The sequence below is a fragment of the Dunckerocampus dactyliophorus genome, chromosome 17, assembly GCF_027744805.1.
Source record: "Dunckerocampus dactyliophorus isolate RoL2022-P2 chromosome 17, RoL_Ddac_1.1, whole genome shotgun sequence".
Lineage (NCBI taxonomy): Eukaryota > Metazoa > Chordata > Actinopteri > Syngnathiformes > Syngnathidae > Dunckerocampus > Dunckerocampus dactyliophorus.
In genome coordinates, this window is record NC_072835.1 from 20,986,731 (window position 1) to 21,006,151 (window position 19,421).

General features: G+C 39.9%; 1 protein-coding gene across 3 annotated transcripts in view; it reads left to right on the top strand.

Annotated features, from left to right (window-relative positions):
* skor2 (SKI family transcriptional corepressor 2) overlaps positions 1 to 19,421 on the top strand; it is a 102,750-nt gene that overhangs the window by 59,468 nt on the left and 23,861 nt on the right. The window contains exon 3 of one of the 3 annotated variants that reach the window (XM_054757684.1): positions 10,717 to 10,786. The exons of the other annotated variants lie outside the window; for them this stretch is intronic. The gene's annotated coding sequence lies outside the window, so the exon portion shown is untranslated. The remainder of the gene's footprint in view (positions 1 to 10,716; positions 10,787 to 19,421) is intronic. 3 annotated transcript variants of the gene reach the window in all.

The window sequence follows — 19,421 nt, forward strand, 5'->3', positions numbered from 1 at the left end:
TTTATTCTACAAATCTGAGTTTTTTTTTGTTTTTTTTTCCAGTGGTGCCCTAATGCTCCGTATGCTGTTTTTGTCACGACATCTTGCCAACGCAAAAGAAAAGTGTCAAATCATCAAAAAACAATTCTTATTTTTTGCATCTGTCTAAAACAAATAGCAGAGTAGGCATTTTCATGATAAAGGTGTGTTGTAACACACAGCGCCTCGTCAAGTGTGCGTGCACGTGTGGTCGGTCAGGTGTCACCTTCGCTAGGTTGTGGACATCATAACCATGTGATGTCCATTGCACCTGTCATCACTCGTTTGATTGTACACACACCTCGCCGTTGCTCCTGGCCGTAGAAAGCCCGCATCCGACCGCTACACACTCCGCACTACGCTGAAGCCATCACTCACTGAAGCCACTGTCACGCAGATACACACACTTACAGACACACACTTGCAGGTTAAGACACATATAAATAGACACCAGGTGACAGGAACATACTCCAGCACACATGGTCAAGCAGAACAACATATTACTAACACACACACACACACACACGGCGCATTACACACTCTGGCAACAGACGGCTTACGCTAGAAATGAAGCTAATCCATCACCTGCAACACAGGAAAACACAAACACTGTCACCTTCACAGCTCACCTGTTATCATTGTGACATCCATACCTGCTGGACACTTCAGCTCTTTTGGAGAATTCCTTCATGCTCACACATACACCACTGTGTGATATGCAAAAAACATCAAATTAGCTGTATTTTTTTGTTTGTTCTTCCCAGAGTGCCTTGAGTTTGTGGAATTGTCGTTGTGTTTTTGCATTTTGCCATAATGTTTTTCGCACCGTGACTGAAAATGTTACCGTAGTGACACTCGGGTCCTTCGAGATGTAATATTTGGTAATGTTAATCTGTGTTTGGCAGTAATGTAAGTACATCCGTGTTCCTAGCATTATGTCACGTAGTAAAACTTGCTACCATATTCAATATACAGTAGTGCATTCAAATCAGCAGCGGTTTGAAGGAGTTGATTGTCTAACTGTGTACAGTACATGGAACCTGACAACTTTTGGGGAAATATTTCCATCTTAAGTGCATGCAAATGAATATTTCCTTCAACTGAAGATAAAAAGATTGTTCTTCCAACTCAGTTTAGTTTTTTGACTGACCTTGACTGAATTAAATACATATAATAAATACTACTAAAAATGACTATTATTATTATTAGTAGTAGTAGTATTTCACTCTATTCATTCTGTATTATTACATGTCAAATTATGTTGGAATAATGTCTTTATATACTTTTGTTTATCTGTATATAATATGATTAATGTTATAACATATACTATAATATAATATTTAATATATACTATTATATAAAATGTTATGTGCCAGCAAATTAAAATTTGTTTTGACCAAAGATAAAGATGCGTGTATATTTATGTAGGTGTATGCTGTGAATATTGAATCCACAAATCCACCCGTGTCCATTCAACAAGTGCAACTACATCTGCACACATTGTGTGTGTTTCAGAAATGGCTTCTGATATTATAGCACCAAACACTTTAGCACTCAAGCACTTAATGTCTTCCCAAACTCGTGGATCTGTGTACATGGTTTTATTGCTATGGTTGACTTTTTTATTTCATTATTGTATGTATTCTCTTATATCTTATTGTTATTGTTATCAACCTGGCTCGAATCTTGCATATTGACATGGAAATGTTGCTAAATATACGCTGTCCCAGTCTTTCTATCTAGAAATGTAAACATGTAAGATAATGAATAGAGCAAGCCATATCCCATTCAATCATTGCCGTTACAGGTTTATTCATGCACGTGTTTGGATGGAGATCACCACGTCTATGGTTCCATCTGTCATGTATTCAAGTGAAAATGTTTGAAGACCCCAAATTGCCCTCCGAAACATCAAGGACACAACATTCCTTCAGAGAATCCCCGGCTTGCATGTTTGACAGACGCAGGCCGGCGGCGCTGCAGTCGCGTCCAGCAGCAGCAGCTTGCCGAAGGCTAGAGCCGGCGCACTTTCATGGCTCTCTTGTTACTGGGCTGTAAATTCAGAGGATGGCTCCTGTCTCTGCGTATTGATCTGGTCCGTCACCTTGAACCTCACTATTGACACATGGGGCGACGCTGAGCGGAGAAAAGCGGCAATTTACAGACCCTCAATTATGACATTCATAGATGATGTCACAACAGGGGCATAGTGCTTTGGGACACACACACATATGTGGACTTCGCCAAGGGATTGCATCCATTTGTTTGGGCACCAAAGCACACTCACACCAAATAAAAGCTGCCCTAAACAGCACTTAATGGCACACTGTTAGCTTGTGTGCGAGACACACACGTGCTATCTATGATTGGGTGAGTGCATGTGTGCCTGCTGTCCTCGTGCTCCCCAGACAGATGGCTCACTGGACCATGTCATTAGCACACTACAGTTAGCCTTTATAATGTCATATTCAATAGCACATACTAATCGTACGATGGCGTGGGGCAAAACGTCTGTTCACTGATGAAACCTTAGTGGCTGTTTTCCAGTAAGGCCTTTATTGTTTTAGCGACAACTGTGGTGACTTATCAGGCTGATTTTTATTTTTTTTTGTACTTATTTTGATGATAAGGAACAATAGAGGTTATAAGCCCCAGGGCTCGCTCTACCCTTAGTAAGTAGTGTCCTGGCTGGTCCACCAATATATTAGACTGCTAAAGTAGGTGATGCAAGCTCGCCATAGCAATGACTGAGATGTTTTCCTCCTTATTACAAGCCAGTGTAACATCACAATGATTTTTAAAGTTAGAGATGCTGGATATTGGCTTTCTTACATACCGATACATACCGCACTTCAGTTCCAACGTCGATACAGGCAAACTATTGTCATCTCTGAATGAACACATTAGGCTTCATCATGGATGCATTTCGCAAACAAACGCTGTTTTTGCTAAATAAGACAAATACTGCAACATGCAATGTTAGTAAATAGAAAAAAAACACATTTTGTCTCAACAAAAGTCATTACAAAATAATGATTAATAGTCAACAAAAATAACACGCCAACAACTACTTGTCAGACAGTTTACTTAGATTAAATTCACAGATAGGAATTGTAAAAACTATTCTTTAGCTTTTCTTCCCGGTTGAGCTGAGCTGAAAGGCAAAGCTCTCAATTTACCGGTCGATCAACGTTCCTTCACCTTCACCTATGGTCATGAGCTTTGGGTGGTGACTGAAACGTTAAGATCGTGGGTACAAGCGGACGATATCAGTTTTCTCCGTAGGAAGGCTGGGCAACCGCTGCTCCTCCACATTGAGAGGAGCCAGATGAGGCGGCTTGGGCACCTGGTTGGATGCCTCCCTGGGGAGGTGTTCAGGGCACGTCCGACTGGTAGGAGGCCTCGGGGAAGACTCAGGACACGTTGGAGAGACTACGTCTCTCAACTGGCCTGGGAACGCCTCGGGATCTGCCGGAAGGAGCTGGACGAAGTAGCCGTGGGAAGGGAGGTCTGGGCTTCCCTGCTTAGGCTGCTGCCCCCACCCATTGTATATTATTGTATATTAACAATAATAATAATAATATTAAAGCCATGGAAATGCAGAGGCAGTCATTATAAAGCATTGAACGGGCCCTTGCAACCCAACTAGGGTTCATGTAAGTCGGAGGGCATGCGTATTCTGTTTCCTGTTGCCACTGGGTGGCACTGAGACGAATTTAGTAAGTCACCTATTTATAGCTTCAAGGTATCGCCTTCATCATACTACCAATCTGACCTTGTGGAACTGAGTTATCAACGTTTGCAGTTTAATGGCGAATTGCCTGATTGATCGTCAAAGTTTGTTGCCATGCCCCGCCCACATCTTAGGGAACTTCTAAATATAACATTGCCCGTCTGTCTATTATCTGTGATTTTCATTTGGGCTGGTTTGGTCAAAGTACGTAGGACTAGTTAGTTGAAATACAAACCCTGGTTTTTGCACAAACATGGCGCTGGAAACCAAAATTCCTGACTTCCTGTTTGTTTGAGAACGTGGGTTCTTGAGACTTTTGTGTGCGCACCAAATTTAGTGATGTTCTATGATACTGGCGGCATGGGTTTTTTTGTTTTAATTTAAAGGTTTTGGTTGTTTGTGTTTGGTACCACTGAAATATCTAATTTTTCGCCAAACCTGATGGGCTTGCAAATTTTGGTGAGTTTTATGAATGGTTAGGCCCTCAAAAATGCGAGAAAAATGTGGGCATAATAATAATAATAATAATAATAATAATAATAATAATAAACATAGCAGTTTTAAGAGGGCCTTCACGTGGTGGTGCTTGGGCCCTAATAAAAAAATAGTAATACAATTAAAATATTTTTAAAGATCAAATAATGATCATAATAATCTGTATTAATGATTAATTTAAATTTCATTTAGGAAGACGAATCATTCTAATTTAGATGGTAATTAAGATGAAATATTTACTTACCCGCAACACAAAGCTCGGGCTAAGCACTTTTCACCAAATAACGCTGATCTTTCAATGACTCCTGGTCCTGACCTTCACATCAAGCTTGTCGCTATATTGCATTACAAATGGATTTAAAATTGGAGCCAGATCAGATTTCTCATATCTGATTCAGTAAGTAGTGGCCAGGGGCCACGCAGCCGTCGTTACTACTATATTCACAATCCATTGATGCATTGATGAGATCATGAAAAATTGCGTGTGCGTGTGTCTGTGGACTCACCCCGACATGTACTGACACTCATAAATACACACACACAAACACACACACACACACACACACACACACTCATACAGACAGAGAAAGAAAAAGAGACACACTCCCCAAGGCCTGAGGGCTCTCAGTGTTGACCGGAGAGGACGTGGGTCAGAATAAAAGGGCAAATAGAAAAAGGCTCTTAACGGCCCACACAGATGGGCCTAAGTCACACACACACGCAAACACACACACACATGCGCGCAGAGTGGGAGGTCAGGGTTCACCTGGAGAAGGTCTGGTCACCGTCTATCCATCAGTTTTATTACCGAGCCATGTCACAGCGTTGAGTGGACAAGAAACACACCACACAAATTGACTGTTTAATTAGACAAATCTCGAAAAGAAAATTATTTTAAGACAAAAAAAAAAGATTTAACAAACAAGCCAACATGTTGCCAGCTATGGTGTGAAAAATAATTATAATACACATGACTGAAGACGAAGGCCTTCAGTCATGAGGGATGCCCCCTGCAACATCTCCACATAACCACTGCCGTTTGACACCCCTGCACAACCTGAAGCTCCATTGTTCCATTGAAGGAAAAAGCACCCCAGATCATGATGGTGCCCCCTCCACTGTGTGGACAACATCTCAGGTGGGGTCTCCTTGTCATGCCAGTAATGCAAGCCATCAGGACCCTCAAGGTTCCATTTGTTTCTTATCAGAGAATAAAACTTTGGGCCATGGGCCTTTCAATGTCCCATGTTTGGTGCTCTCAAATTCCTAACGGGCAATGTTGTGGCGTTGAAGGAGACGAGGCCTTTGAAGATGTTTTTTCTTCTTAAAACCATTCTCTCGCAGATGGCGTACGGTGGTTATTGGACTGCACTCGGCACCGGTAACAACCCTCATGTGGGCCGAGGATCTCCCCCATGTCTTGATGGACAGCCAATCAAGACAGTGACAGTTTTTTGAGTTGTTCATTTTCGGAAAATACCAACCTTTTCTTGTTCGATGACAAGTTTTTTCTCATCATATTTTAACTTTATTCTTGTAAAATTACTGCTGACTTTTTCATTTTTGCTGTTCTTGTTGTGTTTTTTTTCTTTTTTTTTCTTTTTTAGTTTTCTTGTTCAATTATATTTTTAGAATGTCCCTCGGATCACTAAAAAAAGAGCCGTGGGCCAGAAATGGCTTCCCGGGCCGCACTATAGACACCCCTGTTTTAAGCAGTGTCACACCGAGCATCACTGATCTCAGACTGGCGTGTGTGTGTGTGTGTGTGTGTGTGTGTGTGTGTGTGTGTGTGAGTGAGTGCTTCCCTCTTCTTTCCTCCAGTGTATTCCCATGGGAAGAAAATGGCCATTTTGTCCTGTCACTCCCCCTGTGATTTTCTTCCAGCATAGCTTGTCCAGTAATGACAGTTTAATTTGCCAGCCAATTACACCTGAGCGGTATTTAAATGAGCCAATCAGCACGGCTGACAAGATGACTAGTCACTCTAGTTAGCGCTCACACTCAGAGGTCGATTTACTCTTGGACTGAGCGTTTGTACAGTTACCACACAACCCACTCATCACACCGTTGAAAGATTTGACCTGAAGGGCAGTGGCAGTGCTCATTTTTTCAATAGTTCCAAAAATAAATTTAATGTTGTTTTTCTGACAGCATCACTGTTTTATTTCTACAATAAAACATTTAAAAATGGCCCCCGGGGCCGCACTCTGAACACGTCCGGTCTTTATACTGCACACGGTCTAGAAGCGTGCATTTATTTTTTTCTCAAAAAAGAAGAAAATGCATGAGACAAAAGGAGATTGACAGGAGGTGAGCCAAATCCTCTTTTGCGCCTTCTGTAAATAACGAGGACGCATCTCATCCCTCTCATCTATATAATGGTGGACTTAGCTGCTCATAAGCCTCAAATGCCTTAGAGATATTGCTGGGGGGATTGTCGGGGGGTTCTTTCTGTAGGTGACATAGGTACTGTATGAATGAATTATTTTTGCAATATATTGTAGTCTAATCTCAGCGTGTCCCTGTTCTCCCAAAGGTCATTTAATCCCCATAACTACTTTCTGTAATTGTGCTTTTTTAATACAGAAGAGCAATAGTTAAGTAAAAATAACCTCAGCCCAATATCTTCAGATTAAATGCATCTTTTACACTCTGACTTGTCCATTTTTAAGCCCCACACACACACACACACACACACACACACAACCCAATACGCCGTAACGCACACACTGAACTCACAAATACTTATAATCACAACAGCATAACCACACTTAGAAATATTACACATGGCTAGAAGGCTTAGGAAATTGCACTTTTAAATAAGTGACCTGACCTGCGAGGCTTTCTGGCACGCTGTGAAATGACTTGTTTTATTATGATGATGAATTTATCTCCAAGCCCCTTTGCTTATTATGACGGGTCGCTGTTGTGTAAGGTAGGAGTTTTGTAATGGTCTCAACCTGGGACCCACATTTTCCAATGGCCATTAAGTCACGAACCACTTTTATTGAAGTCATTTTTTCATTTTTATTTATTTTTCCTTTTATTTAAGTCATTTTTATTTTTATTTACGCACTGATTTTTTTGCACTTTTATTGAGGTTTTTTTAGTCTTTATTATCTTTTTATCTTTTTATTTAAGTCCTTTTTATTTTTATTTATATATTGACTTTTTATTTAAGTCCTTTTTAATTTTGTTTATGTATTGATTTTTTTGCACTTTTATTGATTTTTTTAATTTTTATTTTCTTTTTATCTTTTTATTTAAGTCAGTTTCATTTTTATTTATTTATTGACTTTATATTTAAGTCCTATCTATTTTTATTTATGTATTGATTTTTTTGCACTTTTATTTAGGTTATTTTGGTTTTTATAATCTTTTTATTTAAGTCCTTTTTATTTTTATTTATTGATTTACTTTTTTTAAAGTCCTTTTTATTTTTTATTTATTTATTGACTTTTTTTATTTGAGGTGATTTTTACAATTTTTATGCTTTTTATTTAAGTCATTTTAATTTTGTTGGTATTTTTATTATATTTTACACTTTTGTTTGTCGTATTTATTTATTTGTATTTCTTTCACTTTTCATTTAGCTGTATTTTTTTACACTTTTATTTAACCAATTTTAATTTTTCTTTTTTTTGCACTTTTATTTAAGTCATTTTTCATTTTAGATTTGTTTATTCCATAATGTATTATTTTTAAGTAATACAATTATTCATGAGTAAATAATTACTGTAATTTATATCAATTATTTTGTTGATATTTTATTTACATCAAACCAAGCAAATGTTTTTGTTTTTCAAAATCACCTGTCGCCTTTTGAAACATGAATATTTACAGGAATTTATGAAGGCATTTTACCAAGAAAATGAGGAAGAGCATGATTACTGCATGCAAACAAATCTTACATAAATTAAAATACAATATCAAAATGACCACAGAATCAGATATTTCAGTTATCATTGTCCAGTGAACGTATACCGGGGGGAAGATGACTAAAATATTGCTCAATTTAACTCAAAGTAAGTCAGGAATCAGTTGCATGTCACATATCATGTGGAAGTAAGAGATGACAGGCTGAGGCTGTTTGCTACTTGGAGTTGTACAAAGAAATGAACTAATGAGGCATATTGTCTTACTGGACATTTTACCCGCTAGCTCATGCACATCATGGGGACACACTGGCAAAACGGCAGCGCACACAATATTGTTCCGTAATGTCATCTTGACACCTCCAAGTCAGGGGCGGCTGCACATAAAAACATTCAGATGCAAACACACACATTCATGCACGCACGCGCTAGTTGTTCACAAGAGGGAGGGGACCCCCGACGGTGGCAGTGACATCATCCTCCATTAACTCCAGCGCACACGCAAGGAATATATGTTAGGTGTCACCGTCTTGAGGTCATACACAAACCAGATGACACGAGGTGAGACGGGACCAAAATAAATGTAACAATAGAAACATGCAACACTTTCAACTCAGGTGCATGTGCAAATTGCAAATATTGAATGGAGCACATTCGACAAATCAAATACGCAGTAGACTAGATGCCTGCTTTTTGAAGGGGTTCCGTTCCGGACCGACCAGCGAATAGCAAAATTCCACGAGTTTTGGCACATGGCTCACACCTCCCCCTCCAAACCCTCCTCCCATTGTTCACTCGCAACACAATCCAGTTTTAAGCCCTAATTATGCCTCACTAATGAATGATAGCGTAAGGTGATCCGTGCAGAGATGGATTTTCCAGAGATGGAAAAGATCAGATAAAAAGTAGCGAAATGTGCAAAAACAAGGCAATTTTTCCCATAGGAAATCGTGTAAATCCACACCCAATAATACCTTTTATAGAGATTAATTTAACAAGCGGAAAACAACGCAGAATAATTAGAAATGACGAATGGATGGACCGGACCGGACTTCGTGTACATCCTGGAGAGATGTAAATGGCCCCGTGGCAGGTTATTTAGCAGTCACACTCAATAAAAAAATGCACAAACAGTGAGTCAGCAACGAATAGGGTGCTTTGGTTGGGCTTTGCTCCGAGGCAGAATTTTAGACAAAACAAACAATCCAACCAAAGCCGGGGCGTAGGAAAGCCAAGGTTTGACTGTATTAAGCTGTGGCAGCGTCTGAGAAAGTTTTGTACTGTATAACTTTCACTTTTGCTTTGCAGCATGAAACTATGGTGCGACAAAGTGCGACTTCTCGAAAGAAATGCAGGCTGATACATGTATGCTGCACATTTTACCCGTATTATCACATATTATTAACATCATTAACAACTTAACTTAGGGTGAATAAAGTGTTTTTGGAGAACAAAAATTGACCTATTTTTTGGGAAAAAAAAAACAATTTAAACATTTTTAATTTAAATCATTAAAATTTAAATCATTAAAATGAAATTAAAATAATTGAAATAAAAATGTTTAAATTAAAAAAATGAAGGTTTTTAAAAGTTTAAATTAAAAATTGGAATTTGCAGGGTTGCAAATGCCGACGAAAACACACCTTTTCTCAAACAAAGGTAAAATGAAGACAACAATAGGAAAGCAAAAAAAAATAATGAAAATAAAACGGTAGAAAAAATATATAATGGCGAGTGAAAAGACAACATTATGTCTTCTTTGTTTGTGCTCCGTTTGTGATTACAAAGCAAACAAGCATCGGCAGCTCGCTTAGTTAGTTCACTAGCTGGGGGAATCAGCCAGTACTTAGGCCCCAATTATCCACTAAATCTGCCTCTCTCTCCAAATGAGATTATTGCCACACGCAGAAGCTGAAGCTCCCATTGGGTTCCATTAACTTTGATTACTCCTCATTATTTACTTACAGCTCTGCCACTGTTATTGCTTTCACTTCACGCGGCTGCCCAGACAGCGAGGACGCGAGGAGGGAGGCGATACAAACAGGGAGAGTTATAGTTTATAAAGACTGAGCGAAATGCAACTAATTGCGGGATCCCAAAATGTAAGTAATAAAGACTAAACCGCAGAGTTACATTTTTGTGGAAAGGCACACAAGCAGATTTAATATCTGTTTAATGTCTGTTTTTTTTTTTTTTTTGTTACCGGTACGTCAGACCAGCACAATGTGGAATAAAGTGACAAAAACCATCCAGCTAAATTCGGTCAACAGTCAAAAAGTCAGGGCCATAGTTAGAGAAAGTGTAAGGGAGGTACTGTATGGACACAGAGGGTCTGCAAAATCATAGCAGAAGGTGGACTTAAAGAGTTATCCTGTATATACTGGATGTATACCATATTCCCTCCCATAGGTGCCGGGACGTTTATTTACTCAAGCAAGAGAGTAACAGAGAGTATCCAACTGATTAGTTCTAGACACTCAAAAATATTAACAAAAAATACATTTTGTAGAGAATATTTATAGTTTTACACGCAGAAAACAATGACAAATGAAATGGACAAATGATCATTTAACATCATTCTTACCTTTATTGAAGACTCCTGATGGCGAATACGGCGATGAGCGGAGAAGGAGGAGGTGATAGGACTCCATCTTTGTACTTTGTGGTGAGTTCCTTCTTGAATGTAATTATGTTTCTCACCTTCTTTATCAAACTGCTGGCACTTGCAACCTTCTTTGGCCTCATGGCGGGTTATTCAACAGTTGCAGTCAATAAAAAATGCGTTGGACGGTGAGTCAGCAACGCACTTGATTTGGCGGACAGTACAGGGCAAACGTACGAGTTAAGCGCAACGAGCTTTTTCAGAAAACAGACATTTTTGTTCAAAACGTGGGCATTTGAAAACTGAGGTTTGACTGTCACAAAAAGAGGTCACAAAAGACCCCACAACAGCATCCAAAGATCTGCAGGCATTAATTGCCTCAGTTAAAGTCAGTGTTCTTCCAAAACGGAAACCACTGCTGAACAAAAAGAACATTAAAGCTCGTTTCAATTTTGCCAGAAAACATCTTGGTCATCCCCAAGACCTTTGGGAAAATACTCTGCTCTGACGAGACAAGAGTTGAACTTTTTGGAAGGTGTGTCCCATTACATCTGGCGCAAAAGTAATGCCGCATTTCAGAAAAAGAACATCATACCATCAGTAAAATAGTAGTTTCATCGTGTAAACCAAAGAGGTTCTGTGCTTAAAGCAAACATCCACTGTAGGTCTGGAGGCAATTGTAAGTAAGAATGGAGGACGAAGCAATAAAGGGAAGCAAAGAGGAAACACTCCAGAGAAGCTTGTTGGTGGCTGGAGGGCACCTCGGCTGTCATTCTGGGGCCGAGCCCTGCAGCGCTCACGGCACAAATCAGACTACGGTGCACTGTGCACACAGAGCTGCAATTCTGGCACATTGCTTTGCATCTTTGTGTTGCTACATTAATATCAAGAGGCCACAGCTGTTTGCCTCCAAACTTTCTGACAGCCAACAGAGAGGAAACTACCAGAAAACAGGAGAGGAGAAGCAGAGTGGCGGGTGAGGGGGGGTAGAGCAAAATTCCGAGAGAAGTCAGCTCCGAGGCCTAATTTCACTGACATTGTCCCTGGCTTAATTGCAAAATTCCCTTCATGTCTCCTTCCCTCCCCATTGTGCGGCTCTGTGGCGCTCCAAGGTAAAAAAGAAGTCAGGATCTAATTTCATTTTGGTTTGTCTTAGGACAACTCTTCCATGTTTAATTCTATCCCAATTTCATGTAATCAGGCGGAAGACTTCCCCAGAGGGAAGGCAACGCAGGTCAGGGCCTGGCCGTGCTATTTACGAATGCAATTGGTCCACCTTTTATTTTGTCCACCTTATTTCTTGTCTCCATTCTCTCTTTTCAACTCCTTCATCTTCCCATCCTTCCTTCTGTCCTGCCACCTTTCCCAGTCACACCATTATCCCCTCTTCCTATCTCCATCCTTTCATCCTCCTCCCCTCTGGGCGAAGCCGGCGTGTTTGTTATTGCGATTTCATATTTTCTTCCATCCATCCCTGCCTCTGCAGCCTCTGGACATTGACTACAAAATCCATTATCATTTGTATATTTTAATTATGCAAATGAGGATAGCTCAGCTGGCCTGTTGGAGGCTGCAGGGGAGAAAGCAGGAACTCCATTGCGGGTGATTACAATTCATCCGCTCGTCTCGCTTTAATTGTAACAAGCTAATTACCGTGTTTCCATTTAGCTTGAACAATGCCAAAAAGAAAAGGGAGCAGTGATAGCTCGGGCTAACTCATGTGGCAAGCCTAGCTGACAGGCATTCTAAGAGGGAGGTGGCTTGAGGAACGCAGGGAAACGGAGGGAAGAAGGATCCCTTCTGCGCTGAAGCAGCAGGATTACACCAGAAGACGGTCGCGATTCACCTTTCACAGCCCCTTTTGGTCCAAAAAATTATTTTAGCAAATTATTTCCAAAAATAGGCTGTTGTTTCCGCTGAGAACACATTTTATCCACTCTAAGTTGGTAATAATGTATAAATATGTGATAATACAACACCCAATTTTTACATTTAGGATTAATGCGTCACTCCTAATGTTTATTCCTCGTGCATTGAGATTTTGCACTTTGTTTGGCGGTCCTTGAACGCCTCATAGTTGTGTGCTGTGACTGCCTACACCGGGGATGTCCAAAGTGAAATAGAAAGTTGAAATATTAAAGAAAAAAAATACTTTTTTAAAGTCTTAAGGCTATCAAAAACAAAACGATGAATAAAGTTGTAATTTTTGGAAAATTTGGTTAGGAAAAAGTCAAGTCGAGAAATAAACTCTTCAATAAAGTGAAAATATTATGGGCCCTCGTACTAAATGTATGTCTTTGTTAGGAATCAACACCTACATCATCTCTTTCAACATTAATACACATACTTACATGTCCAAAGTGCATTTAGTCATTTCATTAAGGAAATGATAAGAAACACGATAACTACATGCATACAAATACTCTATGCACACATTCAAATTAAATATCAAAATTGCAGTAAATAATCAGATATTTCACTAATAACTTTGCGATGATTCCATACCAATGAGGAAGATGACTAAAATGTAAATTTAAAACCAACATTGGTTGTACATTACATATTTTAATATCATTTGGGACCCACCCCGAACGGACCCACGACCAGAGAGGGTGATGTCTGTCACTTTGAGGGCCATGACGCAAATCGAGACAAAAATCTTGGCGTAAATTTTTTACTTTAACCAAAGAACCTGCTAACCGGGGCAGGACGCTGACTTTTACTGCATTGTTTAGTTATGGACTATGATGTTGTCTTTGTACCACAGTGATCACCTTATTTTTTTACTGCCAGTACAGCTAACACAAGTTTGACAGAATGGCTCCTGACTGTAAGGGTGAGGCTACCAAGTACAAACCGTTGTCCTTTCAAAAGATGCATTTTGTCGGCAGAGTAAGGCTAAGCTCCAGCCTGTCCCAAATCCTGTGACAATGTCCCTCCTGACTGTCCATGAAAAGAAGTTTAAAGTGCATCTTGTCTCCTGCGTGATTTAAAAGGGCAGCTCAGAGAAGACAAAAACATTCATAACAAAACTGCTGATGCCTAAGAGCGTGAGTAACGTGGCGGTTGTGACAAAAATAAAACTCTTGCAACCATTATGATGCTCTTGACTTAAAAGAACAATGCAGCCCTGTGTGTGTGTGTGTGTGTGTGTGTGTGTGTGTGTGTGTGTGTGTGTGTGTGTGTGTGTGTGTGTGTGTGTCAAGTTATAGTGTGTGAGGGTTGCGTACTTTGTGTTTCTGCTCGGGGTGTTCTGCCTCATCCTTGTTCTTTTTCCACTGAAATGAGTCCAGGGCTTCTGGGGATCAAGACCAGGCCTCAACTGAGCAAGATCTCATTATCTCTCCTTTACATACACCCATCCACACACACACACACACCTACTGATATGTATTCACACATGCACACACACTGTCATGCCACAATGAACACCCTGTCACACTGAGGGGAACACTGAATGTATGTCACCATGAACACAAAAGGAGTGTACAGTGCATGAAGCCATCAAACTGTATTGGAAATGATACTGCATATTTTGTAATGGGAGCTCAATTTGGGGGTCTAATTTGTTTATTCAGTAGCTTTTATTGATGCGTATCCATCTTATACGTCTTTCATATACACGTTATTAACCCGAAACATACAAGTAGTCATTGAACTATCACAGATTTCTCTCACTTTGCGTTCCTTTCATGCATAAATGCACAACACGCCTTTTCAGTCGTTCTCCTAACAGACAAATATCTAAAACTCCGCCCCGTCTTTCCCATTTCCAGCCTTCGGCTTGGTGTGTACCTCTTGCCATCTTCCACCTTCTTCCTGCCCACCTACTTTGCAATGTCATCAGGGAGAGACTTGAAAGGTATTTGAAATTGTCTTCCTTAATCATTTCCCGGATCCCGCAGGACGCGCAATGACGTGGTAGTGGGGAGGCAGCCAGAGGAAGAACTGCAACACACATCAGTACGGGTTTCTCCAAGGGTTTGGAAAGGAACGCCCAGTGACACAGATCAAACCAAACCTTCCAGGACCTAAAGTTCCTGAGTTTTCTAGATTGTGGAGAAGAAAAGGGCATGATGATGACATTCTTTGTCACGCTTTTGGTAGTGAGCTCTTCATTGGATCACCTATTGTTTTTCTGACGAATCAATCTCACATAGAGCACTGACCGCCAGCAAACCTTTTTGTTTGACTTGTTTGCTTGGAAGATCTAATTTCACCAAAATGTGTTGAGTTGCTCCTTGGTCCTTCCTCCACCCATCTTATATTGGTACAGATGAACAAGGTTAGCAATGGATGCCTAAGTCGTTGTTGCTGTGTCTATCCATGGTTCTGAACTACCACAGAGCTACTGTATAGAGGTATCCAAACGTTTTCCACCGGGGATTGGCCATACTTGATATCCTACACCTTTTTCTTCAACCATTTCAATTTAGATGAAGATACTGTATATTAAGCACTTCATTTATTCAAAGGAGAAGCAACTGACATCTCAGAATAGTATAATAGGTCTGAAGCCACAAAGTTTATTCTACAGTAGAACTTCAGTTTTCGTATGCCCGGGTTTTGTAGAATTTGGTTTTCGATGAAAATGATTGCCAGTATTATGTCTCTGCTTTCGTAGGATTCAGTTTTCTATGAAAATGATTCCCATAAATCTGTCTCGTTTTTTGTAGGATTCGTTTGTCAGTGAAAATTATGTCTCCGTTTGGAAGAATTCGGTTTTTGACAAAAATTATTGCCCAAAATTGGTCTCTGTTTTTTTAGGATTCTGTTATCTGGTCTTAGGGTCTGGAACCCTCTTCCACCTGGTCTACGCTCTATAACAGAACTATAAATATTGATTGATTGATTGAATGAAAAATGATTATAATAGAATTAGAATAGAATTCGGTTTTGGTGGATAATTATTGCAGGTAATATTTCTCAGTTTTCATAGGATTCAGTTTTTGATTAAAACTATTGCCAAATATGTCAAAAATATGTCTTGGTTACATAAAATTTGCTTTTCGCCGGAAATTATTGCCAACAATATGTCTCGGTTTTCGTGGGATGCAGTTGTCCCATGCATCCATCTTCTTCCGCTTATCCGAGGTTGGGTCGCTTGGGCAGCGGCCAAAGCAGGGAAGCCCTTCCTTCTCACCGGCAGATCCCGAGGCGTTCACAGGGCAGTTGAGGGACACAGTCATGGCCAAAAATATTGCACCCTGCGCTGATGAGGCATTTCAGTGCACTGCCTATTTCAGATGCATCTGTGATTTTTTTTTTTATGTATGGTTAAAAAAAAGTTGCAAGTGCAGAACTTTGACGAAGAAGGTGAGAAAACCTCGACTTCAAGACAGTTTGTGTACGTTTCTGACCTTTTGCAACAGACTCATGGCGAAAACCAAAGTGTGATAGCTTTGAACATTTCAACTTATTCCATCAGAGGCCAATAAAAAAATAAGATGTGGGCTGCAAATGGGTCCTGGGACAGACTTTGGACACCCCTGGTCTAATGTGTCAGGCAATAAACTACTGTCATGGTTAGACTTCAACACAATTTGCATGTCTTTTAATCCTAATCCTGCAAACCTTTAGTATGACACACAATACAAGTATAATGGAAACATCTGGGTCAATAATCCCTTTTTGTTTCTACTTACCTTTAGAGGTTTATCATTTGTGTATATTTAATACTTTGCATTGTGTGTGATGTAAATGACTTTCACAATGTCACATGGTATTTATGAATCAGGCCAATCAAGTTTTTACAGTACATATTGTTGTGACAATTACCACATGTTCCAGTCCTGCATTCAACCAATAGTTCATAAAAGTACAGCATGCCTGCTGACCCGCAAAGCCTTTGCACGGAAAGTTAGCACGTCACCTAATCTGATCCTGTTATGACTGTGTATTATTTTAAATATTCACATGATACACACGTCACGCTATAGGTTAAAGCCTTACTTTAAATATCAGAAGGTTTTATTGCACAGACTTAAATGGAGTCATTTTGTATCCCGGGTAAATACATAGCTATTAAACCACGCACTGCAGCAGTTAAGTGACTTGATGCTCACTTGACCTAAATCGACAGATATGATTAAAAATGACTCGTTTTGCATACTCTTTTGCCTTTTGTGTCAAATCTTCTATGCATTTTTCATTCATGTTTTATTTGAACAATTCCAGTTGGAGCAATCAAGCACATTCGTATCTCGAATTAAACTTGAAAAGTCCAAAAAACTGCACCGCTGCATCCGTCCTGATGTGGCTCGGAAATCATAGCGTGCATAGAGTGCTTCACTGGAGATATTTGTGACCGTACTCTGCCAACTTAACAGACAGGTCAGGATGCGTGAGAGGAAGTAAGAGCTCAATCTAAATCTGTAACATTCATTAAGAGATCAGACAGCCAGAGGATCATCTTTAAACAGTCTCTGGAAAAAAGAACATTTTAAATCATAGATTTATTTGAACCACATGACCTCACATGCCCCCCTCATGTAGTATGTTACTTTCAGTATTATGCCCATATAGCCACATGGGAATGACCATATTTGATAAACATGCATCAATGTAACGTGATTAGGTGGTATGTTAACGTAACATATTAACGGTTATTCTGATAACTATAGCCTAAACAACATAATGTAACTAGCTTACTTGCAGCTTGTAATCTGCAGAATATGATTTTCTTTTTCGGGGCATTTGTGTTCCGTCTTTCTCAGTTGTCTTCATAAGTTGATGTTTACGTTGTAAATTTTCAGTGGTACAGGAGTGATAGGAGTAGCAGATACTGGCACGCAAGCCTAGAGCGCCCTCTCGTGGCTGTCAGTGTGGAAAAAAAACATATATAAGTCGCTCCGGAGTATAAGTCGCAGGGCCAGCCAAACCATGAAAAAAAGTGTGATTTATAATCTGGAAAATACGGTAATTGAAACAAATGTGTTATTTGAATATTGTCTTATATATTGTCCTATAGAGCAGGTATACAACTCATTGGAAAAAACCTCTAGTGCGACGAGGAGTTATCAGCCTTGGCTGATGGGGGGGTGGTTGGTAAGAGACCTTAATACAGGTGTAACTTTACAATGTAGAGAAAGAATGTCTTGTTGTCAGCAGATGGTAGAATAGCTTGAATGGTGGGGAGCTGATTGCAAGCTTGTACTTACATACTAGCTCAAACAAGGTGAAGTCATTTCAGAAATGCTAATGCAAAACTGACATGCAGAATGAATGTTGAAACATCTTAGAAATACAGTCGTCCCTTGTTTATTGGCCGAGTGGTTAGCATGTTGGCCACACAGTCAGGAGATCGGGGAGATCTGGGTTTGAATCTCCGATGGGCATCTCTGTGTGGAGTTTGTATGTTTTCTGCCTGTCACTGCAGGGTCACAAGAGCTGCGTTCAACATAGCATGCTACCGAGCTAACTAGTTCGCCTCCAGTTTGTTTATTCTAAACTTAAGAAAGGGTTTCAGAAGGAGTGTGGAAGAATGACAAAGTAAGGAGACAAAAAATGTACCACTCCCACACTGAATGGGAGGATAACTGTTTTCACTCTGTCGTGTCGGACATGCCATGGCTGACTTCATGCAGTGTTAAGGTAATGTAATGCGGTGACCCCCTGGAAGTATTGCTACCTGTGTCAACCTGTTCAATAGCATTAATCTACACGTGAATGAGTGTCTATTTGCATGCTGTGTGGGGACTTTCATTGTCGCTAATGCTGCATGTTAACATTGTCATCATTCACTCAGAATGGGAGAACATCTGGGATTTGTGCCGCAACATCTGGGGACTGCATTAATGGACCACATATGTTTTTTGGGTTGTTTTTTTTTGTGGTAATATTTAGCTTTAGAAGTCAACATGTTGCTCTCGTTGACAGGGGGTGTTTGAAGGCTAACTCGGATAGAAATAAGTACATCACGACCGAGTGCAGCTGTCACCCTTAACCAAAGTACGCCTGGTGACGGAAAAGCCATCCGAACTGTTCGAGCGTCCTCGTGTACTTCAGGAATCTCAAATAGGCCCCATCTGTCAATTTTACACTCTGTGAGTCTTACTTAGCGTACCGAGCCCTCGTGAGCGTTATGTGCTGCGGGGATTTAGTTAAAAAAAAAAAAAGACACAAACATATTTATGCTCTCAGCTATGCTTTTTTTTAATCCGTGTTTTAGAGTGAAAGCTGTTAAAGGAAGTGTATTTTAGGAGTCAAATATAGGGCGCCTAGGCCAAATCAGGGCAACTGGAATTAAAATGCTCATCTCTGTGCTGTTGTTAACTGTTTTTGTTGGAAAATGTTTTGAGGAATCTTTTCAGCTCTCCGAAATATAAGTATATGTACACAGTGTGAAAGATTTGGACCTGTTTGAATTTGATCTGACAAATGGTAAAAATACCAGTAACCAGTTTCAGAGAAGTCTGGCATTGGAAGATTTACATGCACTGGGTAAAAACTCCAGTTCAAAAAAAGCTAATACTAATATTGGAATGCATCAGATGGAGCTACAGTGCATGTGTTTGCATGCAATAATAAGATAAGAGATAACCTCTGCTACCTCAGTATCGATATACAGTACATGAGATTGAAGTCATTTTTCTTTGTGGTATGTTTATGCATTGCTCACAATGTCGCATAAGAGTGTTTTGGTCTTTTTTTTTTTTAACATGGAAGTAAAAAAAAAAACAAGGCCTGAGTACACGTA